This window comes from Dipodomys ordii, unplaced genomic scaffold (genome assembly GCF_000151885.1).
Source record: "Dipodomys ordii isolate 6190 unplaced genomic scaffold, Dord_2.0 Scaffold39, whole genome shotgun sequence".
Classification (NCBI taxonomy): domain Eukaryota; kingdom Metazoa; phylum Chordata; class Mammalia; order Rodentia; family Heteromyidae; genus Dipodomys; species Dipodomys ordii.
The window spans coordinates 11,223,255-11,229,552 of record NW_012267255.1 but is presented as its reverse complement, the minus strand read 5'-3'; positions in this window follow the sequence as shown (position 1 = coordinate 11,229,552).

The following is a 6,298-nucleotide window of genomic DNA, read 5'->3' as shown; positions in this document are numbered from 1 at the left end:
GAGCACCATTAACTCCTTTGCTTGTCTGAGACAAGTTCTTGCTATATTGTCCATGTTGGGCTAAGCTGTCCTCTTGCCTTACCTTCCAACTAGCCAGGACTACCAGTACTTGCTACTATGTCCAGTGAACACATTCTTGAAAGGTAGATCTTACACACCTTCTCAGTTTCTTCCAAGGTTACTAATCTGTGTAGATTCTCTGTGTCCATATGATAATTTATATTCCTCTAGGACTCATTCACTTCATCTAGGTTTTCAACTATATTTGTTTGTAGCGGTGTGAAATCTTACTTTACTATGTTAACATCTTATTAAGTCTTCATTAATGCTGTCTATCTGTGCTTTTTTTCATTCCACTAGGCCAGTAGGTAAGTTGTTTTGGTGTTAGGAACCAGCTCTTAGATTTACCACTTCTTCCCCCTCAACACACATTTTAAATGAATCTCTGCAATTATTTATGTTAATTTATTTTGAACTCAATATGATGTCATTTTCTTGAATGTGTTGTTTTCTAGAATTAACTTTAAATCAGAAAGCTATAAGAAGATAGTTCTTTGTTAAAGGAAAATCTTTTGACATTTTCAATTTAGCAGAGAAATCTGAGCAAAGAATGCTTCGTGAATTGGAAAATTCTCAGAATCAGAAAAAGTTTAGCCAGTTCTACTTTTCAAGAGCAGATACTATTTATAGACAGAAACAGGAAGTACAGATTTAACTTGATTGGTTACAGTGCTACCTTAGCCTTGTTTGGATATGGTCTGATCATTTAGCAAACTGAGATTGGCTGAAGCCTGGCTGCTTGTGCTTGGCTCTCAGTTGTTTGTTACACTCCAAAGCTAAGTTTTTAATTTCTGCATACTAAATTAGGTTGTAGTTTCTTATCTAGGAACTCAGTACTGATACAGTTTCAGACCAATGAACTCCTTTTTACTTAACTAAATAGATTATTCATGTTTTTGACAGTTGCACGGATCCAAAAAGGAAAGTTTTATAAGAGTATTAGATATCTTCTTCCCTTAAGCATGATTATTTAAACAAAGATATATTTCAATTGCGACTTTCAAAATGAAGCTCTCTTACAAGGTTAAAACCGAGCTTGACATACATAGAAAAGAGGAAGCAGGTAAACCTCAGTATATTTTATGTGAAAGTCCTTAAGGAAAAATGTTATGTCTTTTCATGACAATATTTTTCCTCACATGTTTTTGGAATAGAAATTCAGTGTCCTAATAGGATAATACCTCTATAAAAGTGGAGAATCAGAATAGAACCGAAGTGCTCAGGTTAGAATGAATATTCTTCAGTTAACAGTGGCTAAGTTTAGAAATTACTGTGTGAAAGTCATGGGTACTAAACTACTCTTTGTTTGATATGATAGAAATACATATGGTTTATATCTAGCCATACAAGATTTAAAATAGTCTTGTCATCAGAATGTATAATATAAAAAATATAAATACCAAGAGAATAATTTGTAGATAAGCCTAACTCCAAAACAGCTCTTACACGAAATCATGAGACAGAGCCAAAGTCCTTATCTTGACCCTCTACACCCCAAAGAATTAGTAGAAGATATAATGATCATGGATGGTGGGTTTCTGAATTTTGAGAGATGTTATATTGCCAATCTTGGAAGTCTCAACTGTATCTCAAATATGCCATGCACAAACTGAAAATTTTCTTTTCTAACCAGGAACAATCAGCCTTCTAATTTTTTACCTGTTAGAACTGAAGCACTCTTAACAATCCTACACTGTTATGTGTTCACCTATTTTAAAAAATCATATGATTTTTGCCTAAATATCATCATCTTTTGCTCATCATCTTTGGATTCATCATACTTTGACCTGCCGCATTTTTCCAGCTTCATCTTTCACTGTTGGTCCATTATATATTGGTGTATTGGTTATAACCCAAACCCAAAGGTCTTTGAAATGCCCCCATATTAGTTAGCACTCTTTGTGCTTGATCTTACCTCTCCTGTCTCAATGATTTTTTTGGTCTGTGTGTGTGTGGAGTCCTGCTATGTTGCCCAGCCTAGTTGTTACTCTTCAGCTCAACTGACTCATTGTAGCCTACAAAGCAGCTGGAACAAGCATGCTATCAAGCCCAGCTTCTTCCCTTCCCCTCTTTTCCTGTCTCTTTTCTTTTCCCGTCCTTCTTCCCTTCCTTCCTTCTTCCCTTTCCTTCCTACATTTTTCTTTTATCTTTCCCCCCCATTCCCTTCATGCCCTTTCCTTTCCCTCCCCTTCTCTTCGTTCTTGAAGGTTAGAGCATCTTGCTATGTGGCCTGATTTCAAACTGAAGTTAAGGCTGCTCTGAACTTTGCTCGGCCACCTGGAAGTATAGTTAGATGTGTAACACCATACCTAGGTTTCCTCCTTTTCTTTTTTTTTTTTTTGATGGTCCTTGATTCGTTGATTTCCTTAGTCTCCTGGATACTGGGGTTATAGGTATGCACCACCACGCCTAGCTTTCCTGACTTTTACGATGATTCTTGATTCATTATGGTCTAATTTCAACTCTGTGTAGTTTGTAAAAACTGCCAATTGATATAAATAAATAAATCTTGCTTTTGAAATCCACTAGCCTAGTCTAGGTGTATGCCTTAATTGATGTCTCAAATATCATCTGATATCTGATGTCTAACCACTACTATTTACTTCAAAATAACATACTTTTTCTGTGCCATGTAGAATGTATGAAAAATACTGTTTAAATATAAAAATAATCTATTTCCCAGTAAATTGTAACTACTATTAACATCTTTACATAATTCTTTCAAGTGAGTTACAGATTAATACAATCCCTGTCAAAATTTCAATGAAAATTTTCATAGAAGTAGAAAAGATTAACCTTAAAATTTTAAGGAATCACAAAAAACCTAGAAGAGCCAAAGTAATCTTGAGCAATAAGAACAAAGTGGGAAATATCACACTGCTTGATCTCATAATACATTGCAAAGCTACAGCAATAAAAGCAGCATGGTACTGGTATAAAAACAGAAACTGCAACACATGGAACAGAATAGAGGCCAGAAATAAACCCACACATTTATAATCAACCAAACTGCACCAAAGTTGTCAAGAACACAAAATGTGGACAAGACAGTCTCTTGAAAAATTATACTGAGAAAACTGGCTATCCACACACAGAAAAATAAAATTAGGCCCTTACCTCATTTTATTCACAAAAAAATTAATTCAAAATGGATAAAGACTTAAAAGATCTAACAAAATATTTAAAGAAAATGAAAAGAAAAATATTCTTGACATTGATCTAGGCAATAGGTTGGTTTTTTTTTTAAATATGACTACAAGAATAGACACCAAAAGCTAAAATAGAAAATTGCATGTAACCAAAAAGGTTCGCATAGTGAAAGAAACTATCGACAGAATGAAGTCTACAGAATGGGAGAAATTATTTGCAAATCCTGCACATGATAAGGGAGTAGAGAAGATCTTGAAGAAATCTGAGGTGAGTGGAAGGCAGTTGGATTAGGATGGGAGAGAGGAGCAGGTACTGTGTATAAGAAGGTTTCTGGCAACTTTTCCTTTCTGATTCAGGCCTGAAGTGGGAGCCTGAGAGAGGCTGGTTAGATGCAATGCCCTCTCTTATGGGAACAGGCTACACTGTTATATGGGAATTTGATCTCAAGACACAGAGAAGCCACATTTTGAGAGGTTGAATTGAGTCTCTTTATTAGAAAGCTGGTGACAGCAAGCAGACACGTGTCCCCCCAAAAACTTCTGCCTCCAATGCTCCTCATACTGTTAGGAAACTGAGCCACAAGGGTAGTTAAGAGAGAGCAGAAAGTGATCTCAACAAACCAGATCAACTCTAATGGAAACTTGAAGAGGCCTAAATAGGGTCATGGTTAAATAGGCCAAATAGGGGCAGGGTCACAGGGAGCTCAGGAGTTCAAAGAGTCTCACCAGTTCATGGTACAGGTCTGAAAGGTGTGGGAACCTATTGTCCAAGTCCTGTCCTGTCTGCTTCCCAGAGGGTAGGGGTGGGGAAGTGGAATTCCACTTCTAGAGTCCCCATTGTCCACCAAGATATTAAGATGGCACCACTTAGACCCAGTCGCCATATTTCAACCTCAGAGATGGGAGAGGTGCTAGGAAGTAGCTCCAGACCTGGATCCAGGTGGGAGCAGAATAGACATACCACCAGGACCAGAAACTTTTCAGGAAGCAAGGAACTGGGCGAGTCTGGAGGATCGGGTGGTGAATACATTGGAGGCGAATTCTTAGACATGAAAATAGAGGACCAAGTGGTGAAATGAGGAGAGGGACTGCTGCTTCTCACTCCCCGCCTGGACCCGAGAGTGTGCAGCACAAGAGGGCCTAGGACAGTGGTCTGCCTGCGACCTATCAGGATCACTTGGTGACTACAATTGCCTGACCAGAGGGTGTGGTCTTAACAGTCAACAACAGCACAGCTATGAGCTGCCTCCCACGTGGGCAGGGTGATGGGGAAGAGGCCACAGGAACAGCTCTCATGTCACTCCACCCACTCTTCCTGGATCACAAAGGGGGTGGTTACACCCCATTTTCTTTCCTGTTTCTCTGACCAATCGGATACAATAATTGAGGCCTGCTCACATTCCACTGTTGCCTAGTAGCACTGGCATTCCCTCCTGGCTCACACCACCACCAGTCATTGAGGGAGGTAGAGGTGCTGCTGGTCTCGGTGAGTGAATTGAGGTGATTTTGGAGACCCAGTATGAGGTGGTATTATCAGAGAGCCTGGGAATGTGACCACCCTCCCCTCCCCCCATATTCTCCATCCTGGATTTGGAATGTCCAAGCAAACAAGATGGAAAAAAAAAAATAGCTGCAGCCAAGAAACTACTTCAAGAATTCCTGCCGAGGAAATTTAAAAAGGCAGTAACCCCAAGACACACACACTGCTGGAGACTGGAAACCAAAGCCCACGCTGACCCCTAGCCTCCCTCTGCGTCCTTCCCCATCAGTGTGCTTTCCACGTCAGAAGTCCGACTCCAAGTTTCTAGCAAATCTCCACCCTGACAGTAACCAGGTACAAAAAGGAATGGAGAAGTGGGCACAGCCGGAGACAGAGTTAAGAAAACATGAAGTTTGTGAAAAAATTCAGGTTCATAGAGGACTTGAAGGTGGACAGCTCCACATGGAAGGACAAGGTGCAGCAGCTCTTGGAGCAGATGAGCCCACAGGGAGAGGAGAAAGAGCAAGGGGTGAGGCAGGGTCTTGAACTAGAGACCAACCTGGTAGAAATGAGAACGCAGTTGGCTGAGCTGCCCTCCCTGCTGGTGCCTGCGGGGCCCTCAGACCTAGCTGCAATTGTAGGCTGAGGCCTAGCAGTTGCAGAATAAGTACAGAACTTGAAGGAAGCACTTTATATCCAAATGCAGGAAAGAGAGAGCCTCAGTCTCCAGAATCTGGAGCAGCTGTGGTTACTGGAGTGGCAGGCTGAGGTATGGAATTGACATGCCCAGGATCGACACAAGGTCCTTGAGACAATGGAAAATGAACATGAGACCCTGAGATGCACAGTCTTGCATAACGAAGAGTTCAAAAATCAGCTGCCCACATACTGCAGACTGAGTAGTGAGAAAGAACTCCTCACCAGATTCCTGCACTCAGAGCATAAGGCAAAGAAACCTCTGCAGCGGAAGCTGGAGCAGCTAGAGAAGCTAGGAGAATGGAAAGAGATGGTGGATATAGTCAAGAGGCCTGCATGACCAGTAGCTGGTCCAGCTGCAGAAGTTCAGAGTCACCTGAACAGTACACAGCCTCCAATTGGCAGCTGACCTCAGAGGAGGTCCTGCAGCAGCACCTGCTGAGGCAGACCCAGCTACTGGAGCAGGAGCAGGTGCAGGTGCAAAGCACGCTGGAGGACAAAAGTTCCAGGTGCCTGTCATCCTAGCTACTCAGCAAGCTGAGATCTGATGATTGTGGTTCAAATTCAGCCTGGGCAAGAAGATCCATGAGACTTTTATCTCCAATTAACCATCAGAACTGGAAGTGGCGCTGTGGCTCAAGTGGTAGAGCACTAGCCTTGAGCTGAAGAGCCCAGGCACAGTGCCCAGGCCCAGAGTTCAAGCCCCACACTGACAAAAAGAAAAAAAAATACAAGACATACTGAAGTTCCTGGAAGCAACAAGACAGGAGAATGAGCAGCTGTGGGCCCAGCTGAGCTTCCTAGTTTTTCCTAGGGGAGGTGGATGAATGAGCAAAGAGGAAGAAAAGGGCTGGGTGCTGGTGGCTCATGCCTGTAATCCTAGCTACTCAGATGGCGGAGTTCTGAGGATCAC